We start from the raw sequence: 19735 nt of genomic DNA, 5'->3' as shown, positions 1-19735 counted from the left end.
AAAGCAGCAGCAGAGTGTCAGAAGTCATCATTTTCACACCCTGCAGCTGGAACAGTGTGGTTCTGCATAAAACCCACCAAGGGTTCAAGTTGGATTTTCTGGGTTTTTAGGAATCCAAAACCAGCAGGGATAAAAACCGATAGGAAATAGACGTCAAAAGAAACAAAAATGACAAAAGAAATGTTTCCACCCTTCTGCCCTGTTTTCATATGAAGGTTCAGAGGAAATGAAAACAGCATCTAGAAAACATCTCAGGGACCAACTGGGCTGTTTTAGGGGGAAACGGGCTCAGCTGTAGCTGAATAAAACTTTTACATTCATTCAATCACATCTCACAGAGGAATTAATCAGCTCACAAATTATTGCTTTTCAGCTGCATCTGGATGATCCGTCAAGTTATGATCCATTTAACAGTCATTTTTACTGACGCTTCAAGTTCAGCATGAAAAATTAATTATAATAAACTGCCTTTACCTTCTCTAAAAGCTAACAGAGCTTTCTGTCCTCCAAGAGGAAGTTTCCTGCAACAATAAAATGGAACCATCAGAAATAATTGTGAACCCAGCGCAGGCTTCATGTTAACCATACCTGTAGAGGAGTCAGCCTGACCTCTGACCTCTGACCCTCTCAGCGATCTACCCGCTTTTAAATGTAAATGCAGATTACCTGTCTCCGTAATGAATCAGCTGCGCTCCAACACAGCGTCTTCCTTATATGGGCAAACGGAAGAGTGCATAATGGACATGATGCCCCGGCTACATACGCAGCAGCAGTTCACTCATAAGACGGGAAGTTATTTCCTCAGGCGTGAAATGCTGGCGGAGCGGAGCGGCCTTTACTTGTGGCTGAGTTGACATGAATACTTTTACTCAGGTTCTGGAGTTGATCTCTGGTTGGGATTCATGATGGCTCAAGCAGCTTTTTAAAGCAGAAGCCTGAGCGGAACACAGCGCCTGGTGTTGCAGCGCTCCGGTCATTAAGTGTGCCTGACGCATGGATGCGGACGCACGCGGTCCGTCCTGCGTAACCGAAGCCTGCGGCCTGCCAGAAACAGATCCATCATCATTTACGTCCTGCTGAGCGCCATTTGTCTCCGCAGGGACCCCGGCACCACCCCGCCTCCCGGAGGTCAGCGCATGAGAGGGGCTGAGAGGCTCCGAGCCGCCAATGAAAGGGCCGCCTTGAAAAGCGGAGCGAGAGGCCGCAGGAAATGAGCGTGAAATGGACGTCACGTCCTAATCAAAGCCGGAGAAGACGAATGAGAGGCGGCTGGAAATCACCTGAGCTGAAAGAGAGATGGATGGACGGACAGATGGAGCGGTGGGTGGAGGGATGGATAGATTTACAGACGGATGGATGGATGGGTGGAGGAATTAATAGCCGCGGCACAGCCTCCCCTCCTCCGCGCGTTTCATTAGCGGCGCGGTTCACACAGTGTCTCTCTGTTGGGCCGCGGCTCCATCTGAAGCTCCACAGTTAATACCTGCAGGTTTCCAGGATAATATTGTCTCTGGCAGAGAGCGCCAGAAAACGGATCCGCGAGAAAATAAACAGCAGCGGCAGCGGCGGGTTGGCAGGCAGGTGACTCAGGGCGCGGGCTGGGGGCCGGGCTGGGGCCCCGCGCTGGGGGCCCCGGGCTGGGGGCCGGGCTGGGGCCCCGCGCTGGGGGCCGCGATGGGTCCCCTCGCTGAGGGCCGCGATGGGGCCCTTGCGCTGGGGGCCGGGCGGGTCATTTCATGCTTTTCTCCGCAGCATGATATGACCGCTACTGTGTTTTACTACATCATACAGTTTGATGTGAGGAGCCGAGCTTTCTTCTGCTCCTCGACCTCCAGGACCAACGTCTGTGTTCTGGGTTTGTTTCAGCCTGAAAGCCGTCCTCCCATGTCTCCCCCTGGGCCGGGAGATGCTCCACACACGAAGGTGTGGTGTTTTTCCTTCAGTTTTATTTGGTTTCCTCTGCAGTAATAAAAGGGTTGGTGACGGTGAACACCTAGGAATCCCGGCTAAAGGTCAGCTCCAACGTCTACAACTTTTCCACCAGAAAGACAACTGCCGCTGACGTGAATGCGGTCGGCCTGATTGCACCTTTGTTCCTCCGTCTGTTTGAAGCCTTTTCTTTCCCAGCGCCGCTCCGAGCGAAGGTCACCACCAGAGCTTCACAGTTCAGCGGCCGTGTCCGGCCCGGTCACACTTTCCATGATGCTCCTGCTGTCTGCGGAGTGGAACCCTCCGCCTCGTCCCGGGAAGCCGGACTGATAACCGGACTCCGATACCTGCTGTCTGTAAACGCAGCCTTACTGAGGCTGTGACTCCAACCAGAAAAAAAGCAAGAAGAAGAAAAACAATAAATAGAAAAAGAAATTCAGCCAGTTGGTCGTTTCCTCTTGACTTTACGCTTTCAGGAAGCGTAAAGTCATGAGACGTCAAGAGAACCTGCGCTCACTTTAACTCCTGTGAACTCGTCCAAAAACAGTTGGTCGCCTGATTATTTAGTTTATTAAATTAAAAATGTCATAGGATGCAAAGAAAGACAAATCAACAAAAATGGCTGCTGTCAGAATCGCCTCATATGCGTCTGAGGATGGAAACACATCTCCTCCATTGTTTGGACAAAATGAGTCCAATGAGTCGGTTTTATGTGCAATTTCTGTAAATACTGCTGTTAATGTGTCCCAGCCAGAGACAAGCTAGTTGAACCAGCACTGCTGACCGTTCCTCACGTCCACCACGGCGCCGCGACCAGGTCAGCTGACATCGATGCAAAGGGTCCATGTAACTTTTCCACATCTTGTGCGTCTGATCCGGTTTTGCTGCTTCACAAAGCAAACAGCACAAACGGCTGCAACATGGCCGCTCCGTTACAAGGCAGGAAATGACGATAGATTATCAGCCCAGGGTAAGAATATGAAAAAGTCAAAGGAAATAGAAACTGAATAACGTCAATATGAGGAAAAAAGTCACATTATTAGCAGAATAAAGTCATAATATAAAATAATAATCAGAATAATAGAATAGCATCAGAATTTTACCATCTTTGTTCTGAGCTTCGGTGTGGAACTCAGAAAAGTTCAGCTCTGACCTCTGACCTGTTGGGGCGAGCTACCTGGGAGTCGAACATGCAGAACTGATGGATCATTTTATTGATCATCGTATGTAATCATGTGACTTGATGTGTGGTTTTCTATCTTCATCTGCCAGTCGGTTCCTTCGACTGTTCTGGTTATTTTCCGTCTTCTTGTTTTAAGAAATACATGTGGTTAACTTTATTTTAGCTTTATTTTTATCCACACGTTGAAAGTTTTACAGCTCCTGTGGATGTAAAGGCACTTCCTGTATCTGAGGAAGGTGGGCGACGCTCAGATGTAAACAGATCATTCAGACGTCCAGCTGCAGGCCAGGAACGTCCAGCGCAGCGGTTCGGAGGAAATGTGGTTTTTCACAGAGAAACGTTGGCCTGCAGAAATGACTTGTTGATATTTCTGAGTTTGGAACATCCAGCGAAGATGCCGGAGCAGATTCAAGCCAGATGACTTTTGCTCCAGAGGCTGCAGAGCACCGGGTTCTGTTCTGGATTAAACAAGCGACATGGTGGCGGATCGAGCCCGGTACCGGCTCCTTGTTGTCGAGATTCACTTTCATTCTCACTTCCTTTTTTGACCACTTCCTCTAACGTTTTTTCATCCAGTTATTCTTCTCCCTCCTCTGCGTCTGGGCCGGTTCTGCTCTAGCACCGGATCCGGTTTTCTTTTCTATATCATCATCATCATCATCATCATCAGTCTGGTCATAACCAGTGTGGTATTTGATGAAACATGCCAGCATGGAGGTTCAGTTTGTGAGACATAATTCATGCTCCTACTTTAACTAGAAAGCTAGACATTCAGTTTGGAGCTAAATATTTAGCTTGTAAATTAAATGTTCATTTGTGTTTATAAATTAATAACTTGGTGAAAATATAACTGAAAAATAAACCGCCATTTTCTCCCTGATGACAAATAACTCAAATCACTGCTGTTCATTTTTTAGCAGGAAACTTTACAAACAGCCTTTAAGAAGTTATATTTGTTTGAAAATATTTCAGTTGAATTGTATTTTTAGATGTTTTGGTCACCACCAGGGGGAGCTGCAGGCCCTGCTGCCCCTGCTCTAATGGGTAAGATATTGACTACTCTTTGGTTTGTGTTGGTTTTCTGGAACCAGGTCTTCAGCTGCACCAATCCGCCAATATGAAGCTCCTGGTCCTTTTTCTGTCAGATCCTCCTGGTTCTGCTTTGGTTGGTCCGTTCAGTCCTGCTACAGCTTCTGTTCTGCTTTTGTTGCCTCAAATTACTTTTCACATTTGATTAGAAATTACAGTTTAAGACTCTCTTTACAAAATAAATCTAACCAGAATGGTTTGGATGAAAAAATATTACAGCAGAGAGAAAATGTGCAAAACAGCAAAGAAAAACAAACAGAAAATCAAACCAGCAGAATTAAAGTTGAGCCTTGTGAGGACAAGTTGTTCTCTGTTGCTCCTCGTTTCTGTTTCACCAACAGCAGAAGAATCAATTGCAGCAACCTGAAAGAAACCAGAGGTGTAAAACTAACATTCATGCTTTCACTGCGAGGGAGAAAAAGGTGTAAAAAGTGTGTTGAAAGAGGAAAAGAGAGGAAGGGCCTGCTGTGTAACTTCACCATCAGCGCAAGCCGTGTTGTTCAGGGTAATAAAGCCAATTTTGAATCAGTAATTTAGTTTTCTGTTGCGTAATGAGCCGTAGAGCCAAACAGAGCCGCTCTGAACTCGGTCACAGTTACCTGCATGTAATCACCCGACCAGCTGAAGCCGCGGCCAACACAAACCCGTCACCATCACCGCAGCCGGCCGCATCAGCACCGGCCCGCATCTGATCAGCGACAGCTTCGTAATATCCAATCATTTCACCTCATCCATCATCTCCATGTTCTGATGCTGAAAAACACAAGTCAAGAGAACAGAAAGACAAACAAGGCAGCACCAGAACCAGCTCCAAACCACCAGGGACCGCCGCCGCTGCCAAGAGTTCTGGGTTTGACCCAACTTTTCTGGCTGCTAATTACTCCTAAAGCTTGGTTGGAACTATGTTTATGGCTCCAGACTGGCGCTGTTTGTGGTGTCATAAATTAGACTCCGAATCGAACCAACATCATTGTAATGCTGAGAAAAAAAGGACGTTTAAAAAACTGTAAACCTGACAAACCCAACATGATGCGATAAAATGAAGCGTTGCACCGATTACTCCAAATTGCAGGGTCAAGACTGCAGTTCAAGATCCACACATCGGGGGGCGCTGCAGAGGTTATCAGTTAAATCTACAGTGAGGCAGAAGGTAAAAGCAAAGCTGATTGTTGCTGTTTGACACCATGACGGTCTAAACCTATGGGCTGCCATTTGGAAAATCACACAGGGAAAAATCAGCAGCAATAATTTAGTCTATCAGAGAAAAAAACGTGTCATATTTTCACCAGATTATTCCTACATATAGTCAGAGGTCCAAACTAAATATTTAACAAGTTTAGTTACATAAACTAAACGTATATTTATCTTTATAAATATTTATAAACTATATTTATAAAGTAAACATAGTTTATAAACTATAAGCTTATCAAATTAAATATTTAGTTAGTGAGATAAATATTTATCTCCTAACTAAATGCTTAAGTTTGAGATAAATATTCTGTTCTCAAGCTACATACTGAGCTTCAAACTAAATATGTCTTGTCGCTCCAATATGGCGGACCGACGTCCGCGGCGTCAGACCGAGTCCCGCGGCGTCAGACTCCCGCGGCGTCAGACGACGTCCCGCGGCGTCAGACCGACGTCCCGCGGGTCAGACCGACGTCCCGCGGCGTCAGGACCGACGTCCGCGGCGTCAGACCGACGTCCCGCGGCGTCAGACCGACGTCCCGCGGCGTCAGACCGACGTCCCGCGGCGTCAGACCGACGTCCCGCGGCGTCAGACCGACGTCCCGCGGCGTCAGACCGACGTCCCGCGGCGTCAGACCGACGTCCCGCGGCGTCAGACCGACGTCCCGCGGCGTCAGACTAAACTTACTTACAACCTCGCGGTCGGTCGCGGTTTTCCATTCTAGTTTGTAATTTCCAGCATAGATATTTGCATGTCAAACATTTCCCAGTTCAGATACTCAAACAAAGATACTTCCGGATTAAAGCGCGCTGGAGGGAGTCACGTGACGTCATCGCTTGATGACGTCACCAGGACGTTGTATCAGTTGAATGTTTTCTGATAAATGAGTCTGTTTTTAGATTTTTCAGTGCTATGGTAATTTTATTTACTTTGAGTTTTCGTAGGTCAGTGAATGCACCATCGATGCATTCACTGACTTTGGGTGAGAAACCCTAACCCTCTTATTCAAGAAACCAGAATTATATTGTTTTGATGTGACTTTTCAATCTGACATGTTTGGGTTAAAATTAGACAGAAACAGAAATTAAGGCTCGACAAAATCAGTCTGGATGAAATGAATCTATGTGTTGTGATATATATAAAAATTGAAACTATATTCTAAGTTATTAAACATGACTGTAGATGCAAACTTATTCAATAAATTTGAATATTATTAATACAATAATTAACTTTCAGCAGCTTAATAGACTCTTCGAGGCCGAAGAGAAAAACACAAACCTTTGATAGTTTGTCTTCAGGAAGTGTTGCTGTGTTTGTTGTTTTTCTTAAATCATTGGGAAATAGAGTTTGACTCATACAGTTATATAAATAATAATAATGATGGATTTTTACTGGACTGTACAAACTTTTGTTCAGTGAAATATTAGAATACATATAGTTGAGTTTAAGTTTGTTGGCTAGTAAAGCGTCAGTCAATACCAATACAGATCATTTTTATACACATTTCATAAATCTGAACCAGGATTTTAACAGTTTCATTTTGATTAATAAAGACACACATTATAACATGTTAAAAACACAACGAATAATTTGTTATTTTTACAGTGGAACCTTTGTTCTCACACGTTTCTAGTACAGCTGTAAATGTGACACACAAACAACATGAAGCTGCATCTCTGATTGGACGCTGCTATGCTAAAAGGAGCTAGGCTATCAGCAAAGCCTGTCAATGCTAACCATGTAGCAGCTAATGCTAATGTTAGCATCCACATTTCTAAAAAAGCTCTGATTGAGGTTCTGTTTGTTTAATAACGCAGCTACTAAATGACTTTTATTTAAAATGTTGCTGATTTTATATCATTTCTGATTAAAAACTCATCAACCCATACAGATAAAAAATGAATATTTTCTGAAACTAATATTTATATGTCCATGCTCAAGCTGCTTCATGATTTGTTTGAAACTTTTAAGAACTAAAAGATGCAGCTGCACCAGGGGCCCTTGAAGGGCCCTTCGGGGCCTCTGAGATGTTGCTCACATCACAGTTAAAGCAGTTCGCCGTCAGCGCCATAAAGCACTCTCCTCTCCTCTGGTGTTTGCTCGTTGAGGGGGTCACTCTGTGCCATTTCGTGCTGCAGTCTCAGTGAGTCATCGGTGGAAAAGAGGGGGAAGATTTGGGGTGAAATATTGCTGTTAAATGAGTCTGGACAGGATGACATCACGGGGTAATTAAAACCGCTTTCTGGAATTCCGTCCCCAATTCCTGCGCTCAGGTTGCTGCAGGATTTCTGGAGCACCTGCAGGTTGGCTTGTTGGTGTGTGTGCGTGTGTGTGTGTGTGAGAGAGAGAGAGAGAGGTTGTGTGTGTGTGAAATATTTTCACTGGACGGAGTTCAAACTTTTGGAGGAAAAGAGAAAAAACGGAGGCAGCGGCATTACGCCATTCTTGCCTCTCATGGAAGAAAAAAAAAGTGGGATTTAAAGAAGTTTCTTCCAGAAATCCAGCAGAGCAGCTCTTCTGGCGCTGGCGGGACTTCCACTGCATTCTGCTTCCTCAACATGACTGAGGGAAGAATACAGTCTGCAGGAGTTTTATAGGATCGGTTTGATTTGCATTGATTTGACTTTTTTCTGTGTTTCTGATCGGATAAAAAGTTTTTCCTGCAGCGCGCAGAGTCTGACATGAGGATGAGAGCCTCACCATCTCTGCGCTCTGCTCCGCTTCCAGCCCAGCAGCTGCGCTGATCCTGAAGTGACTTTGTGCTCTGTACCATGACGGCCTGCCGGCGCGCTCCAGGGCTTTAGGATGAACGTTGTGACGCGTCTCTCTCTGCTGCTCAGCTGCTGGACTCTCTTCTACCTGCATCCTGTCCGCGGCTCCCTCAGCCGGACCGGACCCGCAGAGCGCACAGGAGGAACCCACCGTGGATCCGCGCACCTCGCAGGAAGGCAGCCGGTCCCCGCTGCAGGGAGCTGGAAACCCCACGCAGGACCCCCGCTGATTACAGCCGAGACCCCGATGAGAGGCAAACAGACTGCGGGAGGGAACCCTGAACGTCCTCATCCCCACCATCAGCAGCAGCTGCAGCGGCCGCAGCGCTGGACCTGGGGCGCAAAGAGGCTGCGCGCTACTGGCCTCCCGCTGCGGAAGCACGCGTCAAACCGCACGCCCCCGCACATGCGGGAGGAGGCGTCGGAGTTGGAGATTCACCGGGGAAACCTGCGGGAAAGGTCGCCGCAGGGCGAAGGTCGGCAGGGCGACGCGCGGCGCCGGCCAGGAGGCAGAAACTGGGCGACAAGCAGCCGCTGGTGACCCACACGACTACATGCTGTCCCTGTACTGGTCCCTGAGCAGCGGGGACCTGAACAGCAGCGCGCTGCACGAGGCCGGTCTGGCCAACACCATCACCAGCTTCGTGGACAGAGGACACGGTGAGTTTCACCACAGACAGAAGATCTGCTTCATCTGTGTTCATGTGAAATAACCTTGAGCTCCTAATAAAGAAGGAAATGACGAGATATTAACGAGCTTAAAATGGTTTGGTCCCGAATGTCCAAAGTGCGGCCGGGTCCATTTGGGACCTTCAGCCTGATTCAAAAGCAGCTCAGATTTATGTCAGCAGACTGAGGCTGGTGATGCAAAGTGAAGAGAATTTCACTGATCAAAAAAAATGATGCAAAATAATATTGAAAAAAAGAAAATGTAAGCAACGTCACAAATTATGAATCTTTTAGTCAACACATTTTGCTTTCATTTTTATGTTACAAACATCCAAAACTTTTACTGAAAAGGAGAATTACACGAATTTATGAGAGAATGTTTTAAATAACAATCTGTGGCCTGCAATCACTCTGAAATAATTTGCAGATAATTTCTGTACCGAAATTAATCTATAAAATAATTTAATGAGAATATTCTTGTAATGATGCTTTTTTGATAGAATTGTCTCTGCAAATTTTCATAACAAGACAGATACAATGTTTGTGGCCCATGATTTTTTGAACTTCACAGTCGTGGCTCCTGTTTTAAAAAGTTTTGCACTCCTGGATTAGATTTTTATTTTTTTTATCTAATAAAACATTATGATGTTGCCCGAATCTTGTTTGGGGGACTGAATACTCTGGAGCTTGAGAGCCGTGCATCTGATCAGCTCTAAAGCAAGACAGTGACAGAGTCCTGCAGGAAGGGAAGGTGGGTGGGTGTGGAGTGAGCGGGGTCAACCTGCAATCTGCAGGTCACCAGAGGGGGGCGGTGCTGGGTGTGTGAGAGGAGGAGAGAAAAGGATCCTCATGACTTTCTGCAGCCTGCTCTGCAGGGCAGAATGACAAATGGAGTTATGAAAAGTGTTTTTCCCTCCTTGTCCTCTGCTTTGTTTTTACAAACCGTTCCCAGAGAGAGCGCCACCTTTCTGCAGACAGCCTCCTCCATGGACCATGTTTCAATTTCCATCCTGCAGTTTTATCCATTTACAGTTTTGAAGTGATTTAGTGAAGAACTGGGCTGATGTATTTCCTCCTGAAAAGTGTTCATGTCACGTGAAACCAGACAAGTTGAAGGAAAATATCAAATATCATGTTTTCCTAAAACAGCCTGACTTCAGGGCACAGCAGTGCAGCAAAAACCAGAGTTTTTTACGAGATCACTGTTTTGTAGATGTACAGCAATAAAACCGATGTGTATTCTGGCTTTTTGTGCTGATCGACTGTATTATAATTTCAACTGGTCATTTACCAACGCGTTTTTCTGTGAACAAAGTGCATGATGGGGCCTGGAGGCGTGGCCTGAGGTGTTACATTTTGGTAACAAGTCAGTTCAAAGTATTTTGCACCATAAGACGCTGCTGCAGTAATCAATTAAAGATCGATTAAAGATTAATGCATGGATGAGTTTCTCTGATGCTGAGCCATAAATATTTTAATCCTGGAAATGTTCTACAGCCGAAGAAAGTTTTGGCTCATTTATCTGTTCTAAGCATCTGTTCTGTGATTGGATGAGTCCAGAGTCACCTGGTGACATCATAACCAGCTACCAATTTAAGTGATCAGAAGTTGGGAAAACTCAGCGGTTGATGGTTCTTCGTTTCCTGCATGCCGTGGCTCAGAAAAAACGCTGCGAAGCGTCCAGAGCTCTGGGAAGTGAGAAGCATTAAAATTAGTGTCCAGATCAGAGATGATGTCCATGTGGGGATTTTGTCATTGATTAATGATCAGGTAGTCAGAGGTGTGAATTGTAATCTGTTAAAATCATAGATTACAATTCTGTCAGATTTTTGCATTACGTTTTAAACAATGGTCAAATGTGGAAAATATGAGTCGCAATACAATTAACAGATTCTTCTGGTTACTATCTCAATAACTAGGAAAAAGTTGTGGTCAGTTATGAACCACCAGGAGGCATTTTGAAAATATAACCTGTGATTCTGGATTCCTTTTGCAAATGTTGGTTCTTGTTAGAACCTCAGAATGAATTTAATGGAATCATTTTTCAGAATCTGAAACCAGACAGCGCAGTGCTTCCATGGAGCAATCCTGGGAACATGGATGTAGGTGTGTGTGTGTGTGTGTGTGTGTGTGTGTGTGTGTGTGTGTGTGTGTGTGTGTTTGTGTGTGTGTGTGTGTGTGTTTGTTCTGATCCAGTTGTGGACGTACTGCAGACTTTACCCGTCTGTGATTTGCAGCTGTGCTTTTCCAACATCTGGTGGGCTCTCAGTGATATCCGTCTCCAGGAGGGTAAATAAACGCTCCTCCAGGCCCCCTTTGGTGTCGTGTTGTTTTTACCGTGTAAAACTGTTTGAAACAATGTTTAAATGACCAAAGTTTAATATTTCTGCTGCTGCTGGAAGGTTTATGTTTCCAGCACTTAATGCACTTGTAATTTAGCCTGTATTTGTTCAGCAAGTCCTCAGCAGGATGCCGTCGACCTCGACCACATATTTACAGAAGAGGCTGATGACCTTACAGCTTCCCTTCTCTTTTATAGTCTTCCTTCATTTCACTTTTCATTCCTCCTTTGTGAGTTACTGTTTTAAATCTTTATTATTTATTTTCTTTCTTCCTTTTTCTCTCTGCTTTTTTATTGTTGTTTTTTTACCCTCTGGGTGTTTTTGAAATGCTCTCTTGGATCCCCAAAGAGCCACAGTAAAATCATTCTGAGGGTCTCATCTATTAATTGTGTAAGTCCAAATAAATCAGATTCCCAACCACTTTGACTGTAACTCACACAGCAATAAGCCTGATGCTGCAGCCTGGAGACAGAGTTGATGAGGTATTGAACATCTTCTCATCCAGAATACCTCAGCTAATAAGATAAGACTCACATTTTTACCACCAAACAGAAAATGTGAAGAAATACGAAATTACAAGGAAACCAAACAACCAGCAACATCACTGCAGTGCATTGGAAGCTATGCAGCCAGTACCACACAATATTTTATCATAATTTGCTGTAGTTTATTTTTGTTGCCTCATTAAAATAAACCAAAGCCATCCTGGAGAGCAGCAGGATTCACATTAAGAAAATGAATGTTTAGAAAACCCATCAGCCCTCTTTCTGTAGCATTAGCTACATTAGCTACTCAAACAAAAGTGAAATCCAGGCTCAGTTTTCGATGAGCAGCTCTCTGTGAGTGTAGCTCTGATCAGCCTCATGGCCCACCCACCGTCCGCTCGCCTGAAGCCTGTGGCAGGTGAAATCTGAGGCCAACAACGTTATTTAGAAAGCTCAAATTATCTCCACGAAAACCTTTTCCATGTGGGCTCAGTGCCAGAAATGATTTGGATTTTCTTTCGTACATTAAAGGATGTAAAGTCTGAGGTGATAACAAAGACCACACCTGAGAACTCAGCAGCTTGTAAACATTTTTGCAGCTTGCAAACATTTTCAACCTTTCTGCTTTAAAAGTATGTGAGACTTTGTGAAATCAAATTCCTCTCAGCTTTAATCAGGCCGTCTGTACAGAAGTGCCAACATTTCTTTCTTTTTCTCTCTGTGTGTGTGTATGTGTGTGTGTGTGTGTGTGTGTGAGTGTGTGTGTGTGTGTGTGCGTGCGTGTGTGTGTGTGTGTGCGTGCGTGCGTATGTGTGTGTGTATGTGTGTGTGTGTGTGTGTGTGTGTGTGTGTGTGTGAGTGTGTGTGTGTGTGCGTATGTGTGTGTGTGTGTGCGTGCGTGCGTGCGTGTGTGTGTGTGTGTGTGTTTGCTGTTGATGGTTTGTTTCCTCTGTAGCAGATGCTGGTTTGCTGTCAGTGGGGAATAGCTGCAGGTCTGTAATAGCAGGCCTGTTTGTGGTCAGATGTGGTCTCCCTGTCTGGTTCTAATGTACTTTTTACCGCTCTGGCGGTGCTGGATGGGAGGAGGGGTGTCGTGAGAAGGAATAAACTGTGTGAGGATCCAGGGGTTCCTTTGAGGACTGTGATGAGTTTCAGGACATCTTTGGAAGAGAAAGCACATCACATTGTTGCAGTCTGAAGGCTCAGGCTTGGTTTCAGGGTTTGGTTTGGGGTCCGGTTTCAGTTTAGTGTGACAGTCCTCAGAAAGTCTCACATGAGCCAAGGTCCTCAAAATACTACAATTACAAACACGCGTGTTTGGGTGTGTTTTAGATTATCTCTATGCTGGGTTTCATTTGGATGGCCTTTGCTGGTTTCTACCATTGAAAGAAAACAAAACATCTCCAAGTCCTCTACATGTTTCTACAACTTTATGTGGAAAACTAACTCATTAGCCTTTGCTGGCACAAAAAGAAAAAATATCTATAGCAGGTGTCCTGAACTCCAGGCCTCGAGGGACGGAGTCCTGCAACTTTCAGATGTCTTTCTGCTTCAGTACATCTGAGTCACATAATCGTGTCAGGAGCAGGACTGAGCACAGAGGAGGCAGTCGAGTCGTTTCAGGGACACATCCACAAGTTGCAGGACACCACACTGCAAAAACACAAGTTGCTTTAGTCTAATTTCTACTGCAATTATCTCAACAGTCTTGAAATAAATAAATTACAAGTAATTTTTCATCTAAACATAGTAGCCTGTTTTAAGTATTTCCTTACAATTGATGAATAGGTACTCGATTATTTCACTTATTACAAGACATTTTACCATGTTTTAAGTGGAAATATTCTGCCAATGGAGTTAGTATTTTTCCATCAATATTAAGGAGTTATTTTCTTCAAGCTCCTATTTCTTACTGAAAAGTTTCTGTTAAGTCAATGTTGACATATTTAAAGTGCACTAAGATATTTGCATTAGAAACTAGAAAAAAAATACTTAAAATTTTGTGTTTCTGTAGTGCGAACCTCTACACACAGATTTGAGGATCCCTAATCTACAGAAATAAAGATTTTGACAGCAATTTTTTCTTCATCTAGAATATATTTTTCTCAACTTGGAAACACTAAATACATATTTTTATTGACAATGAGAAATTCACTTTTGAGAGTAATTCAAATGAATTAATCTTAAAATTTGCAGAATTTGAAGGGGGGAAATTATGTAAATTTGACTTGTTTAGATTTATATAATTTTATAATGTTTTCTTATCATCAAAACATTTCTGGAGTGATGCTTTGATTGCTTCCTGCATGTTAGTCAATCTCAAATCGCAATCGCAAATCGAGCCGATCCTTTAGTCGTCCCAGTTATAGGTTGTGTGTATGTTAAAAAAAGGCAGTTGATGAAACATTAGAGTTTTTTGTTGAATTATTTGTTTTTCTAGTATGAAGTGTAAAATCTGAGAGGAATAAATAATCTCATGTTCTTTTCCCATTAGTTTTCAAAGACATGTGATCCTAAACAGAATTTCTCTCTGACACAATGAGACTGTTCAGGTTTTATGATCGGATTCACTGAGGAACCATTTTCATTCCTCGATGCCACTTCTGAGTTTCCTGTGGTGCAACAGAGTTGATGAAAAAAACAACATTTGTTTGCAGTGACTGTTTAGTCCTGCTGTTTGTTTTGTGAATCAGATGCTGCAGATGCAACAAAAGCTGAAATGTAACTGAGAAGCAGATTTTCTGCTGCTTCCTTTCACTATTGCAGTATTTTGCAAAGGTCAGTCAGTGTTGTGCTGTATAGGATTTAAAAGAAATGTTTCTATTTTGACGTCTAACAGAACTGGGACTTTAATCTGTTAATATCGATTAATTAATTACATAAATTTTAACGAGTAAAAAAAACTATAGGCGTTATTTTCTTTTCATACAAAAGTATTGAACGGAACGTTTACAATCACATGTTTCTGGTACGCCAGTAACTCTGACACACATACCGGTAACAACAGCGACGGACGACAGCGTTCCTTCTCTGGGGGTTCATTTCTGCTTTGATCTGATTGGATGCTGGAAAGACTATTGTTGCATTCCAGTTATGCTAAAAAAGGAGTTAGCTCTTAGCAAAGCTATTCAAGCCTTAAAAAGCTGGATGCTAAAATGTTGCTAACAGCTTCCGCAGTACACATTTCTGAAGAAGTTCCATGTTATATATTCAAAAATTTAGCAGCAAAATTGTTTTTGATTGAAAATGTTGCTTATTATGGTGCTTAAAATAGATTAATTGAAGACCATGCAATTAACTTGATTAAACATTAAACATCACTTATCAAGCTGAAAGAACTGCTAACAATCTTTTCCTTTTTTCATTCTAAGTTTTCAGTTAAACTGAACAACAGCGAGGCTGTCTACTTCACATGCGATTTTCTGTTATTTGATTACAGGTGATAGAAAATATTGATGATCCTTTTTTGACATTATTGTTCAATACATCCAAAAAATCAGAAATTTAGGGAATCATTATGAAAAGCTGTTTCAATTAATGCACAAAGTGGAAACAGTTCTATAAAAATGTAATATATTGAAATAATTAGACATGTGTCCAGCTGGCAGAGTTTCTTCAAACAGATGCTGTTCATTAAACTAAATCTCCAATGTAACCTTTTAACTCTGTTTCGTCTCTCGTAGATGATCGAGGGCCATGTTGCGACGTCAGAGGTACCAGTTCAATCAGCTCTCTGGAGCGCGATGGGCTCCTGGGGGCCGAGCTCCGCATCCTGAGGAAGCCGGTCTCTGTGGCGGCTGATGGAGGCTCGGTGCCCTGGCTGAAGCTTTATAGCTGCGCTTCAGGCCGGCAGAAAGCGGCTCTGCTCCAGTCCAGGACGGTGGATGACCTCCTGGCGGATTCAGCAACAAGTGGGAAGTGTTTGACGTTTATAAAGTCTTCAAGGGATTCAAGAACCAGCAGCTGTGCTTGGAGCTGGAGGCCCTGGAGCACCGAGGAGGCCGTCCGCTGGACCTGCGGGCTCTGGGCTTCGCTCGACCCGGCAGGACCAACAAGGAGAAGGCATTCCTCCTGGCGTTTGGGAAAAGCAAGAAGCGAGATCTCTTTTACAATGAGATCAAAGCACGTTCGGGTCACGACAACAAAACCGTCTACGAGTATCTGTTCAACCAGCGACGGATGAGGCGAGCTCCTCCGCCAAGAGGCGCCAAGAAACCCTCCGGGCCTTCTCTCAGGTCATCCGCAGCACCAGGCGGTTAAGTCCAGGCCACGCTGCCATCGCCAGCGACTCCATGTCAACTTCCAGGACATGGGCTGGCACGACTGGATCATCGCACCTCTGGAGTACGACGCCTACCACTGCGACGGCCTGTGACTTCCCCATCCGCTCGCACCTGGAGCCCACCAACCACGCATCATCAGACCCTGATCAACTCCCTGGAACCGCACACGACCCGCCAACCTGCTGCGTCCCGACGCGCCTCAGCTCCATCAGCATCCTCTACATCGACTCAGCCAACAACGTCGTCTACAAGCAGTACGAGGAGATGGTGGTGGAGTGCGGCTGCAGGTAGCAGCCACAGAAAAACTCCGTTTGTTCCAAGTTCTCTGAAATCCACAGAAAACCATCAGGAGCAAAAGACCGCTGCTGTATGGGGCCCCGTTGTTGTGTAAAGTTACACTGTCAGAATTAACAGCAATAATTCAGAGATTTAGTTTGTCATAAGAAGAAAACGATTTCAAGGCACATTTTGACCATTTTATTACTCCATTTATAATATACATTTTTAAATCAATTTTAATTGGCAAGCTAAATATTTAGTTTGGAGCTAAATAATTTTGCTGCTAACTGAATGCTTAGCTTTAAGGTAAATATTGAGGTACAAACTAAATATTTCGCTTTAAGCTATATGTCATGTTTGCTATTTAAATATGCAGTTAGCAACCTAACTAAACAGTTACTTTTAAGCTGGCAAACAGCTGAATATTTTGTTTATTTCAAAGTAAATATTTAGTTAGTAGGTTAAATATTTAAGTTGCAACTAAATATTTCTGTTGAAGCTAGTTAAAACTAATATTTTGTTTGCTTAAACTTTAAGCTAAGTACTAACTCAGTAGTTTGAGCTAAATACTGAGCTTGAAAGTGTGTCATTTATAAATGAATGACTAACATGTGAAAATATGATTTGTTATGATTGATGTTATTATTGTTAATTTTAGACTGAGTTTATGAAGGGCCTTCCATACTGCTGGCACAGACATGGCTCTCCCCACTCCAGTGGGCTTTCACACTGCATACCAAAGGCTTCAAAGACTAAACACAGGAAGATAAACTGAGATTGTGCTCTTAAACACAGACTCACTTAAACTGTTGACGTTGTCAGGATGTGTCTGAGACGGCCAAAACAAAAACAGAAAAGACTCTCCTCAGATCCGTATCTGCATCCTGATTGGTGGAAATCGTTCTGCAGGAACATTAGTGAATTATACTCAGAACCGCCCCCTTTTTTTCCAGCACTTATCTGATGGAGTCATTTGTATTCTTTAACCAAGATGTCCTTTTTTTCTGTAAAGCATGTGAAGAATTCCTGATGTATAAATACCAACCAGTGATGAAGTGCTAATCTGACCTGCTCCAAATGTGGGAAAATTGTTTAGACTAGTCTTCAATAAAAAATTCCAAAGTGACTGAGCTTCGGACTGCTATCAGTGGAACCTCTGACCCCGTCAGGAATGATGCCCAGACTGAACTATTGGAGGAATCTGAGAGTTTCAGATGCCAGAAGTACAGTCAAACACAGGAATGCCATTTTTATTGATAACATCCATGTTTCACTGGGGTTGAACAAGTTCCTACAGTTTCTGGTTAATCTGCATAATTAACATCCTTAAAAAGGCCAACAATGTTCAAATAAACCAGCACTGTAAAATAAAATCTGATTAAAAATTACATATTTCTGTTTCCTGCCAGTGATGATTAATGATTAAAGAACAAACTGGAAAAGGATGACGACTTTAATTGTTGCTGCTGATTTCACTTTGTCACTTGACGTTGGTGTGTTTATGTTTTAATTATTTAAATGGATAGTTCGTTTTTTAAATAATTATGTATCAAATAATGAACTTTTGAGGTTGACTTGTTTCATCAGTCGAACAGGTCTGCTGTCATTTCTGTTTATCTCCAAACCACAGCAAAAACAGCAAAGCTGTGATCACTGCAGATAAACCAACACCTACTGAACCTCGCTTCAAGACTGGCTCGTTCTATTTTAACATGTTTGAAACATTTTAAAGCTCAGTGATGCATCTAAAGTTGTTTTTCCACCAGATAGTCTGATTACGGAACCAGAACTCCATCATCTGCTCCACCTCCAGCTGCTGTGGTTCTGAGTCCAACCAGCCTGTTCCCTCCTGGCCTGTGGGGCGCTGCACCAACAACCACTGCAGGAAACGACACTAAAACCTCTGAAGACACTGAGAGCAACTTCCTGTTTCACCAGATAAAACAAGATGGAGGTGTCAGAGTTTAGTGATTTCTTTAGTCTTTGGCTGAAGACCAGGAGCCATTTCTGCTGCTAGCGCTAGGCTAACATGTTAGCGTTGGTTGGATTTCCCCAGAATGCCCTGCGCTGTAGTCCACTTCCTGCTTTTGGAGCGGTATCCTGTGAAAGCGAACCGCAGCATCTGGAAATGGAACAAGTGATGCATTTTTGGTCCCAATTCAAACTGAGTCTATCAGGCTGTGAGGTGTAAAAACATCCTGAGAAAAATGTTTCCTTCTAGTTGTTATGAGAAACCCGTCGGCAGTGAGCACACCTGTCCGTCTGTCCGGGTCGGGGCCAGGAGCCAACCAGACCGGTGACGTCAGCGTTTCCTCTAATCACAGCCGAGGCTCCGGTCGGACCCTTCATCCCTCAGCATGGAACCCGGCTGACAGCCAGAAGCTGAGCAGAACCGGACTGGGAGACTCTCAATAGTTCTGGTTGAGTTTGGATCCTGCAAGCGTCTCGTTTCTGTTCAGGATGCTTCGCTGCAGCTCGGCATCATTAACACGTCATAAAAAGTGTTAGGTGCAGCTGCAGCGGTTTCTCCTGATTGTGTTTATGGCAGCTTGGTCTGAAATAAAACCCATTTATTTGTTGGAAGGATGTGATCCTCCTTCTAAATTCAGCTTAACTCAGCAAATACAAGACACAGATAAGACACAGTTTGTTTAATCTGAAACACAAAATACGCAGCAAACATAAAGTTTAGTTGCTGGTGTGACGCTAACTAAATAATACAACAAATCATTTTATTAGCTAATAATGGTTTAGTTGCCTAGTCGTTGACTGCTGGGATCCTTTCTGTGAGGTGAATTTGTTTGTTGTTTCACTTGTCTGTAAAACAAGCCCACATCATCAACCTGCCACCACCGTGTTCTATAGTCAGTTTGAATTGTTTGAGCTGATTTGCTGAGGCCAAACATCTCTCCTCGGGTTTCATCTCCAGACAATATTCTAGAAAGTTTTATTCAGATGCAACTGCTTCAACCTCCCAAAGAAGCAATGCTTTGATCTGACCTTTGACCTTTAAACAACTAATTGATCATTTCTTTGCGTTTCTTGCTGAATCTGCAGGGAAGCATATTCAGCTGATGAGATGTTTTCCTTCTTGGAAATAATCTTTTATGCGGTTTACAGATGACCTTTGACCCTTCCCAGGTTAATTAGCAGCAGCAGATGCTTCTTCGTTGCACCTTCTATTTAAACATCCTGCAATATAAGCTAATCACTGTTAATAATCAGTCAATAAATACATTTTATGCAGAACTTAGTTTCATATTTTGCAAAATAAGATGTTTGTTTTGTCTTTCACAAAAATCAATGAGTTAAAAGTTTGTTCAGAGGTTTTTTATTCCAAACTGTTCAAAGAGCCGATGACAGTCACAGAAAAGTGACGCTGAAGACAAACATCCCGTGGAAAGCAGAGTTAATGTGAGCTACTGTCAGGCTGCAGCTGGAGGAGCTGAGCAGCAGAGTTCTGGCGAACCGGGCCGACACCGCCTGGATTTAATTATCACAGATTTCCACACATTA

The 19735-nt window shown here is 43.5% G+C and overlaps 1 pseudogene; it reads left to right on the top strand.

The window, feature by feature from the left end:
* Nucleotides 1-8195: 8195 nt before the first annotated feature.
* On the top strand, nt 8196-16231 carry LOC129372831 (growth/differentiation factor 5-like; annotated as a pseudogene).
* Nucleotides 16232-19735: the final 3504 nt, after the last annotated feature.

This window comes from Poeciliopsis prolifica, unplaced genomic scaffold, assembly GCF_027474105.1.
Source record: "Poeciliopsis prolifica strain line A6 unplaced genomic scaffold, Auburn_PproV2 SCAFFOLD030, whole genome shotgun sequence".
Taxonomy (NCBI): Eukaryota; Metazoa; Chordata; class Actinopteri; order Cyprinodontiformes; family Poeciliidae; genus Poeciliopsis; species Poeciliopsis prolifica.
This window is presented reverse-complemented; position numbering and strand designations above follow the sequence as displayed.